This window comes from Haliotis asinina, chromosome 13, assembly GCF_037392515.1.
Source record: "Haliotis asinina isolate JCU_RB_2024 chromosome 13, JCU_Hal_asi_v2, whole genome shotgun sequence".
Lineage (NCBI taxonomy): Eukaryota > Metazoa > Mollusca > Gastropoda > Lepetellida > Haliotidae > Haliotis > Haliotis asinina.
In genome coordinates, this window is record NC_090292.1 from 35,567,672 (window position 1) to 35,593,728 (window position 26,057).

The 26,057-nt window shown below is 37.3% G+C and overlaps 1 protein-coding gene across 1 annotated transcript in view; it reads left to right on the top strand.

The window, feature by feature from the left end:
- The first annotated feature begins 3,893 nt into the window (after positions 1-3,893).
- Positions 3,894-26,057, top strand: part of LOC137259717 (uncharacterized) — a 30,233-nt gene continuing 8,069 nt past the window's right edge. The window contains exon 1 of the mRNA XM_067797307.1: positions 3,894-3,978. The gene's annotated coding sequence lies outside the window, so the exon portion shown is untranslated. The remainder of the gene's footprint in view (positions 3,979-26,057) is intronic.

A 26,057-nucleotide genomic window follows, 5' to 3' on the forward strand; every position in this document is an offset into this window, starting at 1 on the left:
TGCGATCTGTCAGATCACCTTTGCAGAATCAATGACACACGCGCCGCATTAAATATAGAATGTTTAATTACTTTTTGTCAGGCAGTCGGGTGTGATGAATCACACAAATGGCGACCTTAGCTTTTAATGTGCATTATTATTAAAATGCTCTCCCCGCTGTTGATCGAGCTTGTTGTGGCCGGACACAGGACACAACTGTTTCCAAAAACTTTCATTGTGGAATCCATGGTGGGATGTTTTTTTCTGATCCGGCCCATTGGTATAAGTTGCATTTTGTTGCCTCTTCAAGGATCATTGTTTCTCATAAGTGTGGAACATTTTATTGTTTGATGAAATTATTGTTCTTAACCCTCTTTCTTTTTAGTTCAAGCCAAATCCTTAACTTAGCCATCAGGAAATCAAGAATTTAGCTGAGATTTGTTTCTTTTGTTCTTTGGTATGCTGTCCGTAATTTGCCCAGATTGACTTTTGCTGTTTAGTCACTGATTTCCCTTAGGATCGAAAATTTACATGAAGTTCTATTCAGGAGAAACCCTTCTTCTGTCGGGGCGGTGGGGTAGCGTTTGCTCGTCACGTCGAAGTCCCGGTTTCGATTCCCTACATGGGTACAATGTGTGAAGCTCATTTCTGGTGCCCCCCTCCGTGATATTGCTGGAATATTGCTAAAAGCGGCGGAAAACCATACTCTCCTCCAAACCTCCAAATCTGTACAGTGAGACAAGTTTTCCTGGAATAAGGTTTGTGTTGTTCTCTCCAGGCCCGTCTGTCAAAATCTAATGGAAAGTTTACATGTAGCATAACGCAGGCTCTCACTAAATGTACAGGTACAGATGATGAAACATTGTTGCAAAACACATAACTTATAACATTTGTTTGACAAAAGTACCCAGAATACATAAGTCGTGAAGAACACACCCAGAGGCTGAACACCGGCACAGGGTGAAATACAGTGAACTCGGGACCAGGAAGACCAACAACTTGGCTCTGAAATGAACATGTTTGGCAGAAAAAAACGGTTCCTACATTTCAATATGAAATATGGTGAAAAGGAGCCCGGAGACCTTCTTCATTTTCTTCAGAAACTGTTGAAACATAGAAATTGTGACACGTTCTAGACTTGTGTGGGGTTTCATGGATATATTTGTTTCAGAGTCTGTATGACAGATTATCGAGCAGACAAAATGAATATACCCTACTGGTCAGCGGGTCTTTAGGTTACAAATGCAACATAGAGCTACATGGGTGTCACGCAAAAGGCACAAGTGAAGACGGGTGATGATACATGCTATTGAAACAATCGGAAGTATCAGATAGTTTTGCTTAGATATTACCCATTTTCAAAACAACCTGCTTTTAAAGGTAACGATGAGTTTCTGTATAAAAAGAAAAGGAAACTTTACTATGGAACTAATCTAATCTATAAATGATTATTTGTTAAACAAACATTCCAGAACAATTAGAAAGAAGCCATTTCTATGTCAATGTGGACGAAAGTGCCAGTTCCGGAAGGGCAATCATGTTGGTAAGTCCGTGGAGTAGCCTGTAGCCTGGTGGACAAAGCGTCCGCTCGCTAGTTCGATGGCCCGGGTTCGATTCCCTGCATGAGAACTGACTGCCGAACAATTATCGCCGCTTGACTTTTATCACCAATACAACAGTTCGGGTTATGTAAAATTCCGACGTTTTCTTTCGCCGATATTTGACAATAAAGGACTGAAAATGAAAATTCTTCATGGTAACATGAAAGAAAATCATAAAGTAACTTTGAATTATTGATTTCGCGAATGATATGAGAAATTCTGAAATAGCGTTGTCTGTAACATTTAGTTGTGAGAAAAATATCTATAAATGTAAAATTGTCATTATTCCCTTCCGCCGTGTTATAAAAACAAAACAAAACCAAAAACAAAAAACAAAAACGGACAGGTGAACGGGCTGGCCACATCGTTCATTAGCTACTTAAGAAGCATAATTATTTCTGTTTCATTAATTTAACAAACGACGGAGTAATTTTGTGAATATTGCTAAAATATGGGGATAAGTACTCGGCAGCCAGTACAAAGTGTGAAGCCCATTTTTGTGTATCCCCGCCGTGATATTTCAGGAATATAGCCTAAAGCGGCGTACAACCCAACTCAGATACCCAGTAAATAAGAAAGGCCCAAGGATTGGACATGTGGCACACCAGTATTTGAAAACGTCCCTACCCAAATATACAGTTTGATGTTGACGACCAATATAAGTTTATAGCCAGTTAAACGTGTCACCCTGGATATACGCTAAACTTTATATTTGCACAACACATATCTGTGCCACACACGATCAAATACCTTCAAATGACACATTACAAAATATCATACACTAAACTCCTAAAGTATCAAAAGTATGACAAATATTGTGACAGAGTTCGATAAAATGTCCACACTAGAAGCCTGCTGGACAAGAAAATAAACGACTGTTTCAAATACTTTGCCAGTACAACTAAATTGAGATTTTGGACAACATATACCGTTTGATGTAGGCCTTTTGACATCCGCTTCTTTCAACGAGGAGGGACACAAGCTGACTGTGACACAATAAACAATTGAAGTTTATTCATTCAGGGCTCAGTGTTGCATGATGAGGTTTGCAAGAGATATATATACATTCAGTAGTAATCATATAAATGAATGATACAATGAGGAACATGGACATTCTTATTAACGTGGACACATTTTCGTCGGAGATAAATTAATCACATTTAATATTGAAGGCTCTGTAATGAACTTTAGTGGAAAAACGTTTTTCTTATTCCGTTAAAATGTTCATATTTATGAAGGTTATGGCACCCATCTCCTATTACATTTGAGGTGAACAATGTACATTTTTTATCATCATTGAACCAATTCCGTCATATATATTTGATATAGAATTTGCAATTTGGTTTAAGAAACAAAACCTTCGTAGTTCATAGCAAGGCATCGCATCTTTCTCTTTATTTGTATAACACACAGAAAAACATTTCAGCCTTCCCTTTGTCAGAATGCACGGTTGGTTGATCATCATTATCATTAATAGTGACGGGAATTTGAATGTCCCAGAACGTTGAACGAGATGACTCAAGGCAATGTAATAAAAATGCTTGTTTACATACCTCCTTATACCTGTCTGTCTGAATTTGAATAAAATGGTTCTTTCGCCTACTACTCCATATTCGCCTATTACTCCTATTAATTCTCTGCGTTCAAATGGCCGACATACTTTATACATATCCCAAAGCATATATTTACGAAAAACAGAAGAAAATTAATCCCCGTTTCACCACTCCGTTTCGTCTATATTATTTCGCTGCGTTCAAAGCATATATTTACCGTACAAAAACAGAAGATCAATCCCCATTTCACGATCGTCCCATAATATGCTCCCACTGCCCCTACTCCATGCGAACCCAGCTCTAAGTACTACACCATTGTGAATTCTAAGAAGTCCATGTATTTGTATTTGAACATATAGACATTCTCAGCCAGTCTCATTGTATATATCATAGTCTGATGTGAGGGATTGTTACAAATGTGCGAAATAAAGTTGTAAAACATATCCGTTTTTAAATTTAACCTTGTACAATATGGACAACCCATCAGCAACTGCTTTTACCACTCAATTAGAATATCACCCCTAATTCGACTTAGATAAGAATGGTATTTGAAAGGAAATGTTCTTCAGTTTAAATATTATTTGAAGTTATCATATCGTTATAATTACCATGAAACAAAGTAATTTTGTGTTGTCATTACTGTTTTCCTTGAATGGTGGCTAATTGTGCGATTAATCTCCTAGGGGTCCAAGGGAAATAACTCCTTCGAAACTATTCATGAAAAAAACATAACGGTAGAAATAATAACTGGTCCCTCAATCTTCATGTGCGCCATCTTCCGTGAAAATTCCCAGACAGGAGCACTATGTTAGGATTTCAAGAGAGGCGAACTTCAGACTTGTCAGGTAAGGAAGGCACCACCAGGACAGTCTTGCGGCGCTTTCATGTTAAAACGAACCAGTTTTGTGGAGCATGAGAGTTGGGCATGATATATAACATGCGTGAGCAGCGTGTCGAATGTCAGTCGCAAGACATGTGTCAGACTGGAGAACAAAGCAATCGTCTTTGTTTACTCTTATAGTCCTTCAGCCATTTGCAAAATTGATTCGGGTTATGAATCGTGTCATTTCACATGACCTTTCTTATCACTCAAACGACATCGTTGTTGTTTGGGTCTTGAGTGTTGGTAGGGACGATCATCTGTATAACATTGTTTTGGTTGGAAGATCTCTGGACATGTGCTCGTGCTGCATGAGTTGAGCGCGCGGCTCGTGGCGAGATGGTGTTCGTCTCGGTGACAGGCTGACCCAGGCCGGCGCACGGGCTTGATTCCCTGTCTTCCTGGCTGTTTGTGATGTAAGACAGGTGCCCTTTTTATACAACAACGACATCATTGATCTACAGGCCTGGTTGGACTTTTAATGAAACCTATTGCAGTAATGGGTCTCACACACAATGAAAAAACACCTTAAAGTTGGCAGTTACTTGTATCAGTTCCTGACAATATGTTGTGAAGCATGTTACAGTGATATGAGAAACACTGTAGGAGAAAGGGCATAATGTGATTGATTTGATGTGATAGGTGAATATAGTTAATAAGACAATTTAGTATGGAACACTTGCTGGTTCATGTTCAGTTTCTGCAATGATTGTGAAAAGAAAATGAAAGAAAAAAGAATCCTCCCATGCATTGCTCTCCCCTCCAAAAGAACCCTGAAAACAAACAGAAAAACCCAAAATCTTATGTTATTAAAGTCAGGACCAAGTTCGTTCAGTGTCACTTATTAGTGTTTTAGTTGCCTGTGTTCAAATTGTGCTTGTCAGTTCTCCCACTAAACCTTATCATATCCCGTATTGGTATCACAATCCTATCACTTGTGATTTTAGCATGACAATAGAGTTAAAGATGCCATGTTATGAAGCTATGGCAAGTGCCATAGGGTTTGATGCTAGGAATAATATTTTGAGTCAAAAGTTCAATTGTGCTCTTTCTTATAACTTCATTTAAGGCACCTTGCTCAGTTATGATTGAAATATTTTATATATACTACAAACAAAAAGTATGGAACACCCTAAAATTTGACAGTCATATATACACTCAAACATGGTTTGGTCATTCATACACTAAGTTGAATGCAACTTTTTGTGTGCTTAGTGTGCACTCTAAACAGCATCTTAGGGCTTGAAGTGAAGCAACTGATTCAATATTCATCGAGTTTGGGTGAAATGAAATTGTCAAAAATATCGAAAAACAAGGATGTTGAAACACACCAGCAACATGTTAGATTCAAACACCCAAACACAACAGCCTGGTGCATGTGGAAGACAGGCTTCTCAAGCAGCTTGTAGAAACATTTCCTTTAGAAAAGCTACAGACAGTATGAAAACCTCAGAATTTCTTCAACTTGCCACAGTGTTAACCGTTCAGTGCCCACGACAGAAGCAGGGCGATTGCATTGGTTACTAGATGGTGAATGCATAAGAAGTGTGGCTCGCATTCCTCCAGTGTCTCCCTTCTGTCCTTCACAGACAGAGGGTCAGGTTATAGGCCACTTGCAGAGTACATGGCAGAACTCAATCTAGAAGACTGAGAGAAACATCAAGGGCAGATGACTGATGTTGTGCTCCAAGCCCTTCAGAATCGATTCACAAACGCCAGTGTCCAGTTGCCTCAAGCAGCATAGGAAGTCTGTCTTCCTTATGCACTGTGCTGTTGTGTTTGGATCAAAAATGGTTCTTTTGTGTTTGACCACCCATTCTTTCGCTGTTTTTTTAACAATGTTTCATTTCACTCAAAAAAGTCAATGAATATTGAATAAGTAGCTTCAGTGCAAGTTTGAAAAGTCTTTTAAGGTACCCATTAAGCTAACAAAAAGTTGCATTTACCTTAGAGCATATTTTCTTTAAGACTGTCAAGTTTTAGAGTGCTCCCACTCTTTATGTTTATAGTATATATAATCAGTGGCCAAAAATGAGTTCGCAAAACTGACTGCACTGAATATGGTGTGGACGTCAGGTGAAGAATAATTGTTTCACATATCTGTTTATGACCATAAATCGTCATGAAACTCAGTGTGGTAATATTTTATAGGGTCCAAATTCAGTCTAACACCGGTTGCAGCAGTTACTTCCCCTTTGTTTACAATTATTGTCATCTGCTTCACGATGCCTGCTCATGGCTGTCAAGTGATGCCCAACCAGAAACGAATAATTGTTTCTTTATGCCAACAACGGACATTGAGCTATAAAATTGCAGCAATAGTCAAAATTAACCCTAGAATAGTTCAGAAATTTCTACAACATTTTCGCGACACTGGTTCATGTGAAAACATACCGAGAAGCGGTCGGCCCAGGAAATCTTCACGAGGAAGTGATAGGAAGTTATTTCGTCTTGTCAGCCGGAATCGGCAAAGTAGTTTGAGGGACATTACTGACAGTTTAAATGCACAAATTTCTCAATCAGTTTCTACCGGAACTGTTTGGAGGCGATTTTTTGCCCAGGGCTACAAATGACGTCTTGTTTCGAAGAAAATCACTATATCACACTTGAACAGAGACTCAGATTTTGCCGCACTAAACTGCAGTGGGGATGAGATAACTGGAAACAAGTTATTTTCAGTGATGAGACTCAAGTGCAAATCGGAGGGGATCAGAAAGTTTTCATTTGGAGGAAGAAAAATGAGAGATTACTCCCCGAATGTTTGGGTGTTCACACCTATCGTGAAAACCTGAAAGTGCAATGTTCTGGGGCTGTTATTACATTTGTGGCCTGTTATTACTAGACATTTCACAAACAGACAATGGATATTTCAAGAGGACAACACCCCATACCATGTTTCATTATGAACCAATCAGTGGAAAAAGGACATTGGAATTCGTACTTTGCCATGGCCAGCTCTAAGTCCAGACTTGAATGTAACAGAAAATGTGTGGAAAACTCTGAAAAGACGAGTTCATGAGGTCAGAGGCAGAGATGACCTAATTCGGATCGTCGGGGAAATATGGAGAGGTCTCTCGCTCGCATACATCAGGAGACTGTACGACAATATTCCCGCTAGAATTTGACAGGTCCTTAGTTATTGAGCTTTAAATCTGAGATACAAACTTGGGAAATTCCGTGACATCACACCGCTGTGAACTCACTTTTGGCCAGTGACTGCACACATGATCTTGTTGCTGATCTTCACAACAGGATTGTAGCAGCATACAGGCAATAATTTTGATGTTAGAATATAAGGTTATAAGCAGGAACTTGTTAAAACAGGAATTTCTTACCTTACATTTCAGTATGGAGCCTATTTCCTAAATGTCCAATATTGACATGTCAGTTATCCTGTCAAATGTGTCCTCTAAGAAGACAGGAAAGGGACCTTGGCTCCAACTTGTCCTTGGACATCAGCATTTTATCATGGTTTTCAACATGCACTGTGAGCATAATTATAGTGACTAGTAATGAGGTGTGACTGGCCACTCGGACACATATATTTTTTAGCAGTGCATTCATCTACGTAACAACAGTGATTTTCATTATTCTGGTAGGCTGCAAGAGTTCTATGATCCCCAGGGAGTTAAGATTGAAAATACTATGTGCTGTTGTGATGGACATCCAGTGATCGAGGGAAAAACAAAGCGCCCTTGAGCAGTTGAACCAACTGGATATCGGCGCTATACAAATATGTAGTAGTAGTAGTAGTAGTAGTAGTAGTAGTAGTAGTAGTAGTAGTAGTAGTAGTAGTAGTAGTAGTAGTAGTAGTAGTGATTGTGACGGTCCATCCAACGAAGGTTGTAAGTCCAAAAACATTTGATGTAAATTTAAGTCTACCAGGTTTTTAATCATAGCATTCTTGTTATTTTAAATTTGGCTAGCATTTCATACACTCGCCAGCAGCTGAAGGGATGGTGTAAATCCAGCTAGGGTCTATGCAGGTAGCAAAGGTACTTTAAGTCCCCATGGTCCCTAGTATGGTGACCTACCTTCTGTTGTTGGCGATCTATAGCCCGTGTTTTATAATGTATTGTCTTCTTTAATTACAATGTTTTAGTTTTTCATGCTGGTTTTATATTCATGTCTGTGATATTCTAGTGTTTTTACTGTCCTTTGTCGACAGGTTTTATATTACACATTTATTCCATTTAAGTGATATGTTCCCGTCACGATATGGTTGAAATATTGCCGATGTTACGTTAAGTATTAACTCACTCACTCCAACAAAGGTACTGAGTCTCATTTCTTAAAAATTCCAAGCATGAGAGTCAAATGTGGGGTAGGGTATTAAAATGTGCTCTGTCCGTGCACATTTATCTTTTCCTGAGCAGAACTCTAAAACTGTGCACTATTTCTTCACCGAACTTGGCATATACATAGATATAGTGGTATACTGATGCCTTTTGGTAGTTTTGGATTTCTGAATAAAATATTTTTGGCATCTACATGGCAACAAGTTTGATGTACGCTGAAATTGGTGCTTGTGCTCCTTTCAGTCGCAGAACTCTAAAACCATTCAATGTATTTTCACCATACTAGTACTAGGCCCATAGATAGAGCTGGTGGCGTACTGGTGCCTTTTGTTTGTTTTGGAATTCTGAATAAAATTGACTATATCCCCCTGTATTACATGCCGGGGGATATAGTTGATGCCTTGTCTGTCCGTCCGTCCGTAATCGTTTCGTTTCCGGAGGATAACTCAGAAACGTTCAATATTTTCAGACCAAACTTGATAGATATAATATCTTCAACCTATAGTTGTGCCACATATGTCATATTTGGGATTTCACTTTCTCAGTAAAGTACAAATTCTAGTACTTCTTTTGGTTGAGTCCCATCCGGGATTCGAACCTGCACCCTCAGAGTGTGGCTGAGCGGCTTAGGCGGCTGACTTTGTGTGCTGGCGATTAGGTAGTCGCTGTGGCTGAGCGGCTTAAGCGGCTGACTTTGTGTGCTGGCGATTAGGTGCCTGACTCTGAGGGTGCGGGTTCGAATCCCGGATGGGACTCAACCAAAAGAAGTACTAGAATTTGTACTTTACTGAGAAAGTGAAATCCCAAATATGACATATGTTGCATTTGACCACTTTCTAAAATGGCATCGTGTAATTATAGTTGTGCCTTTTACTATTTGCAGAGTTTAGGCATTTTTATTTTTTTTTTGTTTTTCCAAATTTTTCTGCAAAACTTGGTAGATATATCAATCAGAACCTAAAGTGGTGAAATTTGCTATTTACAGGTTTTTGTGTTATGATATTTTCTCCATTTCCATGGAAACGTTTCGGACTTAGTCTCAAAAGTGGGTGTAGGCTAACTGCCCCCGGACAAGTGCCACACCCCACCCCCTCCCAACTACCCTCTGCCCATTCTCTTAAAGAATGTTAAATTACCAACGAAAGTGTTAGAGAGCAGACGCATCAATATGATGCCTGTTAAGACTGTGGAGATCAGATTTGTCGGGTCTAGGCTAACTGCCCTCTGGACAAGTGCCCCTTGCCAACTGCCCCCTGGGTATCGGCCCCCCCCCCCATCCATTGTGCCCCCTGGACAACTGCCCCCTAGGCTACCGGTAATTGCCCCCTGGGACAAGTGCCCCCAATAATAACAACACACCAGCTAATACATGTAATTGACAACCCTATACACCACACAATATATCAGTCTTCAGATTCACTTAAGTGCATATGTTCAAAATGTTTATAAATCTCATGTTATCTTGGAGACGGCTGTTCAGTAATGTTGGAGAAAGTTAATCTTGGTGAAGGTTGTTCAGTAATGTGGCCTTTGCTAGATGAGCTGAAATCATTAGTTGCTGTGAAAACTTTCACTTAATCTGGAGTCACATCTTGAAAACCACAGGATGTCATAGAAAAAACATTCTAATGACCATACTGACCAACATACACCCAATGCAGATTAATTAATCCCATCATCCCATGGCCAGGAACCGCCCCCAAACGAAAAACCTAAAACAAAAACCTAAAAAGATCAAACTTCAAACTTTTCAGAACGTTTTTAATGACATATAAACATGGTCAGTGACAACATGAAATTGAAACTGTTCAAACTCTAACTTTTGAAACAATTTTTATTTGGAAAAAACAATAAAGCAATGGATATGGCCATTTTGCCATCACCATATTGCCACATCATAAATTGGTGGGCCATAAAATTGAAGAATATCGTTCACCTAAATAAAATGACCAATCAGTACTAATCAGAACATACATCAGCTGATAAGCTTGTGGTATATTAACTTTTACTAGCTGCAAATAATCTTGGACGTTTTGACAGTGTTTTATAGATAATCAGTGACCTGGTGAATCAGGACTTGAGTACTTACCATGCTTACCTGCCGTATCAGCATAGAATTGTTATCTTCTCAGATGCTTTTCATTTCTTGTCTTTCATTCGATCCACTTTTTTTCAGAACAACCAGTCATCATAGAGGTTTCTGTATGTATCCTTGAAAGTGTATTCTAGCTCACATCACATGGCTGCGGCTTACTATTACAGACTACTAGAATGATAGTGAAATCTGTATTTCTTAATTCTTAGTGTATAGTGAACATGAAAGGAATCCCACATAAGAATGGCATCACCTCTTCATTGGCCCAGGACTTTGGGCATCTTTCAAGGGTCTCACACCTTTTAGTAAAACCAGTGGGGTCATGTCCTGCACTGTCCACTGAAACTGTTTTGTTGCCAGTAGTTTCAAAGTTGTAGAATCCAAGTGTGTCCATCCAAGTGCACATTTCATCTGTATTTCAGATTGCACATAGTGACATAGGGGTAAGTCTGATGCTGCCTCCTTTGGATAATTCATCTCAGAATTGACATCATTTTGTCATCAAGAATTTCTTCTCTTTTCTGAGCAATGTGACCATCCACAGCTGGCTTTGTTCTTTTTGAAGTCATAGAGCTATTCTTTTCATAGCTTTTCCAGTGACTCGAAAGCCATGACTTCTGCTTTCATTCAGCCATGTCTATAACGATTCCTCAAATTCTGGATTCACAACTTTAAAATTCTGGATTCACAACTTTTGTAATGGCCCAAAGTGATTGTCTCCATTTACATGTCTTTCAGCAACTGCATAGATTGTTCTTGATTTTGCCATTCACATACTCCTTTACGGTCGATCTTAAAATTGATGCCAACGCTCTGTTTGTGTAACAACTTTCAGTTTAAACATAACATCATATGACGCTATTTGCTTTTGCCCTATGTGATGTAGAGGCCACTGCATCCATACTGAATAACTATCTCAGTTAATAAGCAATAGGTCTAAGCTTTAACCATGTGATGATAATGACAATTAATTACAGTGGCCACTTTCAGTTTTGAATGTAATATTCATGACCAATTTGCTGTTTTTGTATTCTGTGACTCTGCCATTGTTGGACATCTCCAGAAAGAACTGGTCAAAGCATTTTCATGTTTCTTGGGCATGGTGGTAAGATCTCATGAAGTTTGAGATATTACCAGCACTCTATTCATATTAAATATAGCTGGTGGACTTGAAATCCCCTTTAAATTGTATTGTAGTGGAAACACAAGATTGGAAACTCAGCAGAAAACCCTACTCCAGTGATATTTGGTATGTACACAACGTAAACAACAGTGAAAGTGGGGTAGGGTGTTGTGGGGTGAAGTCTGATCAGTTCTTGGTCTGGTCTGTATTGGTTCTATATCCACTACAGACAGGTTTTGGTGCGTAACCTCGTCACTCTGGTACTATGAAGAATTTGACAGTGGATACTTGCCCTCTGAAGATGGTCAGTAGCATCATCGTGGGCATCTTCCCCTTTCCTCAATAGCAACATTGCTTAGTGGTTCAAAATTATCTCTAGAAACTTGTTCCGATATGTAGAGGGTAAAATCCCAGTAATTCAGAGTAACCTGAGTAATGGAGTGTTACGAGGATATTACCCTACTTAAATTACGTTCAAAGTATTGGGAACCTTTCTGTTATCAAAATTAAATGTTCAGATGACAAAACAAAGTCTTTAATTTCAAACTGGTATACATCATTCCAATGCTGAAAAGTTGTGAAGCAAGCAGTCAATGGAATAATGTCACAAATTTAATTCAGTGAGTGGTACTGTAAATCTTGAAAGTAATACAAAAAATGTGTCTGTACTGTTCTTGCATTATTATGAAGATACATTTCAGTCTGACCATGTCTACTATTGAGAACTCCATAACCGAAAAATTTTGGCCATCTTTATTGTCTCCAGGTTAGTATTCATCATAATGATACAGAATACAAAAACAATGTAGACATCTCTCTCTCATAAAATCAATTGATGAATGAGCTCTAATTTCCATGGCACTAACTGATATTTTTTAATTTATTCATTGGCAAATTGCTAGTATGTAACAATAGCCGAAGTGTTGACACTACTCATTATAGCAATTCAGGTAATTTCCTCATTAAAGGTATCCCAAGTCAAATGCGGTTATCGCTGGTTACCATCACTGGTCATTGTTTAAAGTCACTCCAGCACGTCAGCCAGACCGGACATTCTCCAACCATGCAGGATCATTTTGTGATATTTGCTCACCTTTGAAGTTTTTCAAGCTGGATTAAGTTTATGAATGTTGTCGTAAGACAAGTAGTAGCAAGCAAGCAATCACATGCTCAAATATGGAAGTGAAATCAAAACATTGTTATCTCATCCCCATTCACTGCTTAACAAGCTCTATTCTGGTTATTTGGTAAAACAAGTGTGAAAAGAAATTGTACATCAGAGATTCAGGGTGTCATATTTTATGAACACAGAATACAGAGCTCACATTAATTTCATGATGGGTTTTAGACTAGACCCTCACACTTGCATTAAATTTGTGACTCATTAATTTTATTATTTACAGTAACCATTGTATAGATATTGTGGTTTAAACATATTTTTATTTCAAAATGTGCTGAAATTTGGATAGGTAAACAAGCATGAAGCTTATATTAACACCGCTCCAGTATATTGAAGTGTTCCAATATTTGGACATACAACAAAGATCAATAGTAGGACCAAATAACTGTTGCTAGGTGTTGGTTATGCCTTGTAACCAAATAAATTGCTGCAGAAGATCGAGTTACATCTAGTTTCTCTTACATTCAGTATATATGCATAGATTATAATTACTGAAAACGGTTACTTTTTGAAATGAAGTGGTGTAATTGAGTTGAGAATATAACTATTTATTATGTTATTCAATGGACTATTGCCGTATAAAGTTGTTTTAACATCATATCCTTGAGTATAAAAATACATAGTTGACCTTAGATTTGTATAGTTCTGACAATTAAAGAGATAGTGGAAAACGTCTTCATTATCATGACTGCATGAACACCAGGATGTTTCCAATATGTGCCGCTTATATCTGTCTACATTTAGATCACTACAGCTGAGCTTGAGGCAACAGTGGACGAGTTGACAAAACCTTGTTCCAACATTCAAATCAAAGTAGTTATAAGTCTCTGTTGAGTTCTGTTTTAAATTGACTGAGGGAAACAGCATTTACAAGTCCATCAAGCAATGATTTCCACAACATAATCGCACTCAGTAAAAATGATTGTGAATGTCTTTGTTCTACAGTAAATAGTTTGAATAAAAGTACTATACCTAAGATTATAGTTGCTTTGTTCAAATACTCTTCCTGGTACAAGATTGTTCAAATAGTCTGGAGTCAGGCAATAATACATTTTATAAAAAGTTTTAAGCTTAGAGCTTTCAGTGTGCTATAATTGGTTTCCCTGTATAGTTTATCATGACTTGTGCCATGAACCGTGCCACATATGGATCGTAAGGCATCTAAATGCAAGTTCTCCAGTAAGTTTGCCTGTTCATTCGTACAATTATCCCAGACATGACTGCAGTAATCAAAAAGTGGTAGGATAAAGGAATTATTTAAGGTGTTTAGAGTTTTCCAAGATAAACAGTATTTCAAACTTCTCAGGCAATTGGTCATTGGACTAATTTTTTTTATCATGTCACCTATATGAACTTTTAAAGAACAATCACTTTACCTAGATGTGTATGGTTGTCAACTTCTTTAATAACTTTGCTATTCGTTCATAAGTTCAGCCTGACATAATTTTGCGTTTTTCAAGTGAATGTTATACTCTCAGTTTTACTAGGATTAAAACTAACTTGCCACTTTTTAGCCCAATCTGAAATTTTTGCCAAATCTCATTTTAAAATTGCGGCTGCTGTGACCTGGTCATGTATTATCATATATATCAATGTATCATCTGCAAAAAGGTGAATGTTGCTATCTATACTGTCAACATTGTCATTAATATATATGATAAACAGAAGCGGACCTAAATCAGAACCTTGGGGAAACCCAGCTTCCACGGTTTTAATATCTGTAACTATTTATTACCACTTTCTGCATTCTGCTATCTAGATAACTTTCAAACCATTCTAAGAGAGTGCCCCTTATACCGTATGCCGTTTTGAAGTTTATGGATAATGCTAAACTCTGTCAAAGGCTTTGCTTATGTCACAAAATACGGCTCAAATTTCCTTTCCTTGGTCTACTGCACCAGCGATAAAGTTAAAAAGATACGTTGGCTGATTTACTGTATAATATGCAGGCATAAATCCAGATTTAGCGTCACAGCTAGTTACCGCAACAGGCCTATAATTTGAACACACATGTTCATCACCTCTCTTATGAAGCGGTATTTCTGAGTCTAATTTCCAAGATGAAGGGAAAGTTTTATTACGAATGGAGAGGTTAAACAACGTAGTTAACAATGGCATTAGAGAGTCAGAGTTTAAGTTTCACACAGTATTTCAAATACCATCAGGCCCAGTGGCTGTCGATTTGTCTACGCTCAACAGAATATCTCGAACATCTCCATTACTTATTGTAACTGATGACAAAGCATGACCTATTTCGTTTGATGTCAGTCAGATTGGTGTTAGGATCAGCAATTTTCGATTGCTCTGAGAAAAACGAGTGAAGTACATCAGCGATATCGTGTTTATTGTCATAAACAATGTCATTACTGACAATTGATGGAAACGATGTTTTGTTATGATTTGTTTTTATGTAACTGTTAAGTAATCACCATCACATTTTTGTACCATGACTATCAGCGTTAATTACAGTTTCGTCAACTTTTGGCATCAGAGGCACGTTTTGCATTTCTAACACTTGAAACTATTATGTTGCAGAGTGTTCAGAACTTAACCCAGTCAGTAGGACGGTTTCATTTCTTTGCAATCTTATGTATACGATTACGTTTCCTTTTTAATGATCAGATTTCGTTATTCATCCATGCCGGATCTTTAGTTCTGTTACATTTTTATTTGGGATATATTCATTCACGTTATGCAATATTAAGGAGGTGAAATTTTCCATAATGTCATCAATGTTCTGTGAAGAAAAAGGCATATTCGAGTTTATCCTTTTGATACTTTCATTCATACCATTGACATCGGCTGAGGAATAATCATAGATTTTCCTTTTGAATGACTTATTGTTCTGTACGGCTTCTGTTACTGAGAAATACCAGGCAATGGTCACTACATATGGGATCTAATACACCAGAATCTCGATAAATTGTTCCAGTCAGATAGGTTTTTGGTTTAGATTTAATTTGTATCCACATTGCCTCAAGCCCACCTACATCCAAATCATTCATTAAAGAAGCTCAAATAGTGTCTTTCACATAGACTGCCACACCGCTGCCGCGAGTGTGCCAGTCTTTACAAAATGGAAGATGGAAACCAGCTATTCCTACATCGATGTTGTTCGAGTCTGAAGTTAGCCAATAAGGCATATTACATCATAGTCTCCTAGTTCAATTCTTAAAATATCTTATTTCTCTTTGAGACTATGGACATTTAAGTGGACAATCTTTAAATCTTTTAGACATTTAGGTCCTGGTACAGATATTGGTTTGTGCGTGCCAAATAGTGTTAGTCCAAAACAGATGTGTCCTGAACTCCAAAGTGATTTTAAATGACAAAATTTTATCATTGTATGAAAACACAGGCAGACATCAGTGCTGGTAACTTAAGAATGTTACCAGCTCAAAATGCATTTAACCAGGCCGGACACCAATGTATACTAAATGGAACAAGTATGGAAGTATGGAACAAGTAAATTTAGACTGTCTGTCACAAATCTGTCCCGACACTGGCAGTGTAACCATTTTGGGCACATATGAGCCTTAAATTTCGGTCTTTCATTTCATTGCAATAAGCCATGAATTCAACATATTTTTTTTTTTAAATATTTGCACAAAAGTCAGAATTTCTATGCTTTTTTGTTTTACATGCCAAGCAGTATCATATAATTTCATCATCAAATACTGTTAATCTTTAAATTTTTGCGAGCATGATATTTTTGGGGAAAATTGCGAATGACTTGAGCTACGCAATTTGCTGGTAGAATGCTATGAATAATCAGCAAACAACCTGTCGTATCTTCACTTTATTATTCACCAGTTCATATAATTAACAATAGATCTAGACAATACATATATTAAGCAATGACAACAACACGAAGAATGACTAATTACTAGCATTACTCATACATGTCGCATGGAGATCAACGGCTGCGCAAGTGTTGTTTTTAGGAAAACATCACTGATTGCATACATGCGGAAGTACTCCACTAAATGGTGTTCAAGATTAGCGGCAAACTTTAATATATGATTGGATTTACTTCAGATAAAACTTTCAGATGCAAGTAAGCTTTGAAACTGTTAAACTGAACTATGTTTTGATAATCAGGCAAGTTGCAAAAATATTGTGACCTAAAAACGTCTTTTGGTTGTTTCTCGCAAAAATATCATCACGCAAAAAATTCATGATTTACAGTATCACATTGCCAAGTTAGAAATGAAACTGTGGTTGTCCTTTATGACACTGTAGAATCATGTAAATTGTAAACTGGTGCTCAGCAAACACAGCTAGTGATCCCTGCAAGGATTGTCTCAACGGTCAATTTTTAAGAACAAGAAATGTTTCTTGTTATTACAAGCATCTTAGGTAATACAAATACACTGGTCCCATACTTGCAGATTTCAAGAAAATGTAGCTTTAGAAATACTAATTTCATTGCTAAAAGTTGCTCAGTTTGAAAACTGAAATGATATAATACATGTCTTCGGAAACATAACAAATTATGTTTAAAGGTAACATGCAACGTAAAATACAACTTTGCAGATTCTAATACCTTTCAGTATGCACTTACCGAAACAAATCTCCAAAAATGCCAATTCAACCTATAAAGTTGAAATAAACGTGATGAAAAAAAAGTCCAAATGATTCACTAAATTTCCCCCAGCGTTGGGGGAAAAAGTGGTTTCAACAACTGTGCTGCGCTGCGCCCATGACACATGCACAGTGAATAGGTTTGCGGAGCTTGAAACAGTTTGCATGCCCAGAGTATGAGGTCGTGAGCAGTAATCTAGTGTTGGTTGTGTACACAAACAAGTAAATAATCTACTCGTTACATAAAAAAAACATGTTGATTGTGGTAAGCAGCCTCTGTCACAGAGAAAGCTCAATGTTTGGTTTATGGAAACCTATATGTCTACGTGCCTGTCTGCTAACGACAATATGCAGCACACAGCTTCAATCATTGACCACATGCAATTTGAACTTAACACCTATCAGGCTATACGCCTTAAACAAAATAAACTGATTTATGACTCCTGCACCTGAGTCCTGTCTCTGTCACATTATGTTATTAGTATAATATAGTATATATAATTGTACACATGACATGTTTTTATGTCTGTGGATTTCAAACAAACTATGTGTACATCCAGTTTTTCTGGGATGACTGGATCTGACAGAAACTCTTGTCAGTTTCAAGTCCTGCTTTGTACTTGGATGAATGACAGTTTCCAGCCACGCAGTAGTTCACAATCTCTACAGAGATGATTTTTGATTGATTCAAACGCAAATTCAGAGAACATGTATATACAAAACCCAACATCTCTATATACATTCTTTATGGATAACAATTTCTTCTAGTGTATATGATTTTGTTTGACAATAGTATATGAATCCATACTGAAATGACAGCAAGTACAATAAAAGAAGTTGTTATCCATAAAGAATTTTACTCTCATTTGACTCGCCATACTTCTAAAATGCTCATCAAACAGATCATTTTTCTGTCCACACAACGAGCCCTCAGCATATCAGCAAATGAACGGGCCAATCAGAAGCTGTCGTTACACTTCAATGCACCCCCACCCGCTATGACTGGATTCGGTCTCCCGGAGGCTTGTTTCAAGGGAAGTAAGCCCAAGTACAAAATATTGCACTTTTGAATCGCGATTGTATGCATATAATTTTGTTTATTTATTTTTTACAAGCAGCAATGTATATTATATATCATGAATAATTGATAATTGTATTTTAATTATGTTTGATTTTTAGGCTGCATGTGGCCTTTAATGTGACCAGCAGTCACTGCCACAGACAAAACTCAATGTCTGTTTCTTGACACCCATGTATCTGCCTGTCTGTCTACTGATGACAATATGCAATACACAACTTCAATCATTGACCACATGCAGTTTGAACTTAACACCTATCAGGTTATACATCATAAACAAAATACATTGATTTATGGCTTGTGCACCCAAGTTCTGTCTCTGTCACATTATGTAATTACACAGACTGGAAGACTGTGATATTTGTACACATGACATGTTATTATGTCTATGGGTTTAAAACAAACTGAATCCATTTTTCTCAGATTACTGGATTGGATGGAAACCAGTACAAACTCACATTGTCAGTTTAAAGTTCTGCTTTGTACTTCAATGAATCAGTTTCCAGCCACGCAGTAGTTCCCCATCTCAGTATTTGTTTATTAGATTGAATGCAAATGAAGAGCATGTATTTACAAAACCTAACTTCTCTGTATATATTCTTTATTGATAACAACGTCTTCTATTGCATATAATGTGACATTTTGGTATGGATTCTTATATACACACCTACCTACTCTGACTGGGTTCGGCCTCCGGAGTGCTTCGTTTCGAGGTACAAGTACAAAATATTGCACTCTTGATAAGTGATTGTTCACTTATAATTTTGCTTTTTTGTTTTTTCACAATCCACAACATATATTATATGCCATGAAAAAGTGATAATATTGTTTTAATTATGTTTGTGTTTTTGATTGCATGTGATCTTTGAACATAATATATTTCAACACAAACATCTGAAATAGAAAATGTTTATTCTATATATAAACCTAGAGAATGGACAGGTATATACAACATGTCATACCCTAACTCGTTATGTGTCCTGTTGTGTTGTAGTTTCACTGTAATATGTCAACATATTCTTTCACTATCATGACAGAAGGACACTAAGAGGCCACGATTGTGTTTGTTCCATACTTAAAAAACTGTCGAGAAGTATTGCCATGTGATATGGTTATGGATGTTAATTCAAAGATGCTAATATCTGCAGGTACAATTACATGATACCATAATAGTGAATTAATGAAACTGAAAATTTATTTGTTGTCCATGGAAGAATCAGTTGTAAAACATGAAAGAAATATGCTGAAGTTAGCAATTGCATAATGAACACAGTTTACAAATCAGTCAGGAGATAAGCATCATGTGTTGGCCAATTTCTGAGTGTTACTGAGTAATTGAAGTACAGGAATACATTTGGAACTGACAGTGTCAGCTGGAGGTTTCAAACGAGATATTTGGGGCATTGATTAAAGTTATGTTGCTAGTGGCTGATCTGTTGTTTTGCATATGAAGTTTTGTCTGAAGTGTTCATCAAGGTCTGTGTTGGCATTTGCTAGTGAATCTGCTAACCATCTTGCAGTGTGTATTCTGGGACACGCGATTGCGCGATTCGCGCTAATAATGATCAAATCATGCCTCATAAAAACAACAGAACGCAAACTGTCACGCATAGTAATTTGCTCCCTAACTACTTTTCAAAAAACATGCGAAAAAAGCTTCATATTGACAAGGAATGACTTTTTAAATCAGTCGGCCACAAAGTCAAGTTCGATTGACAACATGTAAACATAACAGAGTAGCTTCTCTTGGTTAAAACCACTATCGGCACTGGGGAAACGAAATTCCATTCATATGAGTATGAAAATAGATAACACTACTCGATGAAGTTATGATTTGATTAATTAATTAATTGACAACGTTAGACTATGAACTCTGAATATAGTGCTTGTGTGCAGCACTTGCAAAACATAGTTTCGTCGATCTTTTTTAGAACATCACTTCGTTTTAGCTTCGTTTTCGAAGTCAGACAATATTATCACTTGAAGTTGCAGGCGACAGATGAATACGAAATTCTCATTTACAGCTTTTTTTGGTAATTTGGCGTGAATAATGCCATGCAAAAGAATGAAAATAACTGACGTTTTTGCACAAAATACCACTGAGAAAGCAACAGTGCCCGCCATGTCTCCCCAGACCGATATGTCTATTAAGGAGACGTGTGAATCGAAAGGCGTGCAAAACCCTGAGACTGACCCTCTGACTCAAAAAAAACCCCAAACCAAGAGTTTTTCAGAATGGCTCTCAAAATGATATTTGACTATTGTAGACAAAATATAATAAGCAATAGTTTCACTGGTGGTGGTTGCAATAACTTTCATATATCCACACTATTTTTAAAGACGGTAAAACAGGTATTCCCCCCTACATTTTCCAGATCCCCCCTCCTGTTTTTGTAAGGGGGCAACAAATCCCCCCCTAGATTATCAGTTCTAGAATAGACACTGATCTTGCTACTTGAGGCCTGTGTGACTGGGTTCTGGTCATGGTCTTTTGCCACTCACTAGTAATTAGCCAGTCAAAGGTCAAAAGTGGTGTCGTCATTAAAGTGGCTAAATACAGACTGCCTTCAAAGTTTACCCTGTCAAGGACCATATCAAGATATATAATATATCAAGATATAAGATGTTAGCAACACTGAAACCTGTGTTTCCAGTGTTGTGAGGACATCCTCTCTGGTGGCCGAAATGAAATGGTAATTTCAAGTCCCTAGGATCTTTCGTGATCTGTATTTCAGAAAACCTTCATGTTGGTGCAATCACTGTTACCAGGTTATTGTGGCAGCAGTAGATAGTAACATCTCCTTTAACATGATGGTGCACACTGTGGACCTCCCTATCAATTGTCAGGAAGCATGACATCTCCAGTCTTCAAGCTAGAAACTTTGGCAAGATGGCAGGAAATTGTTCTTTTCATTAGTGTTCAATCCATTCTCACTACGTTGTTCACCAATGTCTTTTGATATGCTGTGGTTTTGACAGAAAGGTAGTAGAGACCTCATCTACTTGAAAGTGACTGAAATGTATGCATTGTTTATATGTACCTAATTTGTCTTACTTTTGATAGATGTTCTGTATATAAAGAGTATCTTTTCTGATATACAGTGGAAGCTGTCTTACTCGGACCTAAGTAACTCGGTTTTCCATATAATTTGGTCCGAATTGTTGGTCCCGGCAGAAGTTAACTAAGTTATCATTACATATAGGCTTCCTAATTCGGACTTCATGTGCCCCTTGCAAAGGGTTTCATATTGGCATAAGAACATCAGAACTACTTCAAACAGCAATAATAACTCCATCCCTGTTTGATTCCAATGTTTCTAATGATCACCGAAGCACTCCTACATTTTATTGCTCTTTTTGTTTTTACTTTTTTAAATAAGAAAATTAGACCTTGATATACCTTAAAAGGAGTAAAACACATTTGTTAAAATCATGTTCTGATGTAATTATTACCACATGGTCATTGTATTTTAATTTGTATTTCTGAAAAGGGTTTAATAATTTATTACATATGAGATTTGTTTTATCAAATAGACAAATAATTTAAAAAATAAATAAATAAATAAAGCTACATAAAAAAAACTAAAAAACTTACTTTAAAATATTTCTCAAACTGAACAATCGTATATCCTTGCTGTCATACCCCAAGTGGAATTCCATGAATTCCCTGAAAAATATATGAATGACCACCAAAACGTCATATTTAAATATTCACAGAGATGCGAATTATATGCCTAGTGTTAAAGATTAACATTGATTAGTTATACAGATCTAATATACAAAGGGAAAAACTTAAGGAATCACATGAAAGCAAGCGTGTTCCTCCGTTTTTTCCAAAGGTTCCTTCACAAGCTGTGTATTGCATGTGATTCCATATTGTTTTTCCCTCAGTGTATTATTGCTTTGAAATTCATAGCAATTTATAACTACATTTCCTAAAACTATTGGAAGTGGAACTGAAAGTTGGAACTGTTGTTACAGTCGTCACAACAAGCCAGCAAGATCATCAGAAAATCATTCCGTTTGACCAGTGAGAACCGTGTCAATAAACACACTGGCATGTATTTGAATCGCCCGCCGTCAATCACATGAAATTGATCAATAAGTTCACGTAGACAACACTGTTCTTTTATCTACATTCTTTGTACTTTCAATATGACAATGTGTATTTTTCATATAATTTTTAAACAGTTTTTTTTTTTTGTTAATGATATGTCATAAAGGGATTATTTTGATCAAAACACCACATCCATTACACTCATTCTGATTGGTTTGTTGTATTTTTGCACTTAAGCATCGAGAAGGGACGAGTCACCTTGGAGGTTATGGAAAGGGTTGAGTGGTGACGAAGGCTAAAGGATGGTGAACTGCCCATGGGTTATGGACTTAAGCAACATTGCAAACCCCCACCTGCCCGACTGTCTGGGACGGTCTGTTCTGCAACCAAATGGTCTTGGATGAATCTGACTGGGTTTAACAAGTAAAGCCTTGACTGAAACAGATGTGAAAACATTAGGCAGTTTCCCTGCACTTACTTACCTTCTTATTTTTCTTAATCCCGAACATTCTGTACTGGCAACTTTCCAGTCGGTCTGGTAACTTTTGAGAGTTACCAGACCAGTTTTCTTACTGAAATTTTGAGGAGTTTACAAGAGTGACTTAAGGCTTGCCGTAACAAACACTCGTGTACAGTTATACTGATTGCAAAATTGTAAAATAATATGCCAATCACTTGTATATGTAGATGGTGTTACCATACTGTTTGCAATTGTATTGATGTTTGCATTGACATTTGCCACAATATTACGATAAAAATCTGCTTTTCAATCTGCCCGTCTGTTAGAACTAGCCCATTGAGAATCCAAGCAGCAGTTTAACATGGATATGTACTCTCTCAGAGTCAGAGCTGACCAGTCCTTGGTTTGTCAAGGCAGGGACATTGAGTCCCATCTTGTGATGACCTTTGGTATGACATTGCCAAGGCTACATGTCATTCCTTGTCTAATTATTGTCTGTAAATCGGACAGAGTACAAAGACAAACTAGATGATGCATGTATTATGTGATACAGTAACGACAGCTGACTTCACTGTGTCTAGTTCTCCAGGATTGGAACTGCATGCTGAGCTGTAATCTAATGAAGCAAATGTCATCAGCTGAATTATATTAATATCTGAAATTATTTCTCTTCTTTTGCTGCGTTTGTGACACCTGTAACCACATGCTGATGCCTTTGAGACAAGATCTGAAATCTTCAGTCAAGGACATGTGATGAATAAAAGAAAAACTCTTACCCTAATTATCCTTGACAGAGTTTTCTGTCAGCTTTTTGTAAGTGTCCTCCACCATGATAGCCTTGGCAGCAGCAGCAGACTAGTGCATACATCTGTTGTTGTGTTAGATCAACTCACCATTGTGAGCTTTCAAAGATCTGTCCTTGATATTCTCACATAGCTATATAATAAGGTTGGCAAAATGTTGCCATTAATAGTTTGACTGTTTGTCAGTTAGTTAAAAAGTCTGATTCCTTTCGAACTCCAGAAGCCATCAAATGCCATCAGATGGAACAGACTTTGATGTCTTCAGCAAAGTATCTTAAGATGTTCTCACTGATTGATTTCACAGTTGTATCAATATTTTCCTTCATGGTCACAGGTCCTGTTGTCCTGGTCTCTTTTTTCCCAAACCGTGAAGGTACCGGGGTAGAATAGGCCTTCAGCAACCCATGCTTGCCATAAAAGGCAACTATGTTTGTCGTAAGAGGCGACTTACGGGATCAGGTGGTCAGGCTCGCTGACTTGGTTGACACATGTCATCAGTTCCTAATTGCACAGATTGCTGTTCATGTTGTTGATCACTGGATTGTCTGGTCCAGACTCGATTATTTTCAGACCGTCGCCATATAGCTGGAATATTGCTTAGTGCGGCATAAAACTACACTCACTCATTTTTTTCCCAGCTTGGACTTTTCTGCTTGCCTCACACAGCTGCAAGAAAGGGCATCAAGCTATTAAAAATGGCGGTTGGAGATGTCCCTTTCAGTGGTGTATTGAATGCCAAGAGATAATGTCTAATTACTTTGATGCCTGCAGGAGTATGCATCATGAATATATTGAAATTGTTGCATTTTATGCATGCAAATTGTTATCAATGTAATATACACTCTTCGAAATTTGATTTGGATGTTTCTGAAAATACCTAATGTTGCCTCTTGGTTGCCAGGTCTGGTCACAATAAAACAAATGTAACATTTCCCGAATGCAAGATGACATGTATCCCAAAGAACAATTTAGAAATGAGATCTGTATCATTATCTTAAGCATTGTGACCTAATCTCTGACATCTCTAAATGATCCCACCTTGTCATATGTCAGTGAGCAAGGTGATTGTGAAGTTTAAGAGATTAAGGGGTTTTCTTGTGTAACATTTATCAACATTTTGATATATATAGGTTTCTTTCAGTGTTTAACGTTATGAAACTTACATTGTGTATTCAGTATATCTAATTGATCATGATGTTTTTGAAGAAATTCTTCTTTTTTTTTAAATTATGCAGCTGGTGCTTAAATGCTTGTAAGACATTTTGTCAGACACCAGATATGCCAGGATTCATTATAGAAGTATTTCACTTTAAACTTTGAAAACATTTCCTGGAATTATCAAAATTTATAAAATGAAAAAGATGACAAATGTGTAAATATTTTTATCCGCCTGGCATGTAATGCGGGGGATATAGTCGACAGTTCGTTCGTGGGCTTCGTTTCCGGATCAGAACTCAAAAACTGTTCAATATTTTTCTGCAGAACTTGGTAGATTTATGAATCAGAACCTAAAGTGGTGCCTTTCGCTATGTACAAGTTTTTGTGATTTCTTATTTTCTCGGTTTCCATGGAAACGTTTCAGACATAGTCTGAAAAGTGAGGTGTTTTGTTTCCGGAGCAGAACTCAAAAGCCGTTCAATATTTTTCTGCAAAACTAGGTAGATATATCAGTCATAAGCAGAAGTGGTATCTTTTGCTATGTAAAGGTTTTTGTGATTTATTATTTTCTCAGTTTCCATGGTAACGTTTCGGACATAGTCTCAAAATGGAGGGATGGACATTGTTTCCAAAAGCAGAACTAAAAAATCATTCAATGGTTTTCTCCAAAACTTAGTAGATATATCAATCTGAACCTATAGTGGTGCCTTTTGGTATTTACAGGTTTTTGTGATTTATTATTTTCTTGGTTTCCATGGAAACGTTTCAGACATTGTCTCAAAATAGAGGGGTGGGCTTCGTTCCCAGAGCACAATTCGAAAAGCATTTCATATCTTTCAACAGATCTTGGCAGATATATGAGACAGATCTTGAAACTCCGACTTTGCTGATTACAGATATATGGCATTTATAATTTTCATGAATTCCATGGAAACAATTCAAACTTAGTCTAAAAAAACAATAAGTAACTCTCAGGTTATTTGTCCTTTCAAACATGTGGAGGCCGGGGGGATATGTCATCTTCTGATATCTCTTGTTTCTTGCACATGGAAAGGATAATTGTTTCCAGTTTGTTTGAGATGTCATCAGTGTCATGTGAAGTAAGCCATCATAAATCATGCTGTTCGTTTACATCATTGAATAAATAAGTGAGATTAGTTTGTTGTAGTTTGAGCATCAGTATGATATCAGTGACTGATACCTTGCTA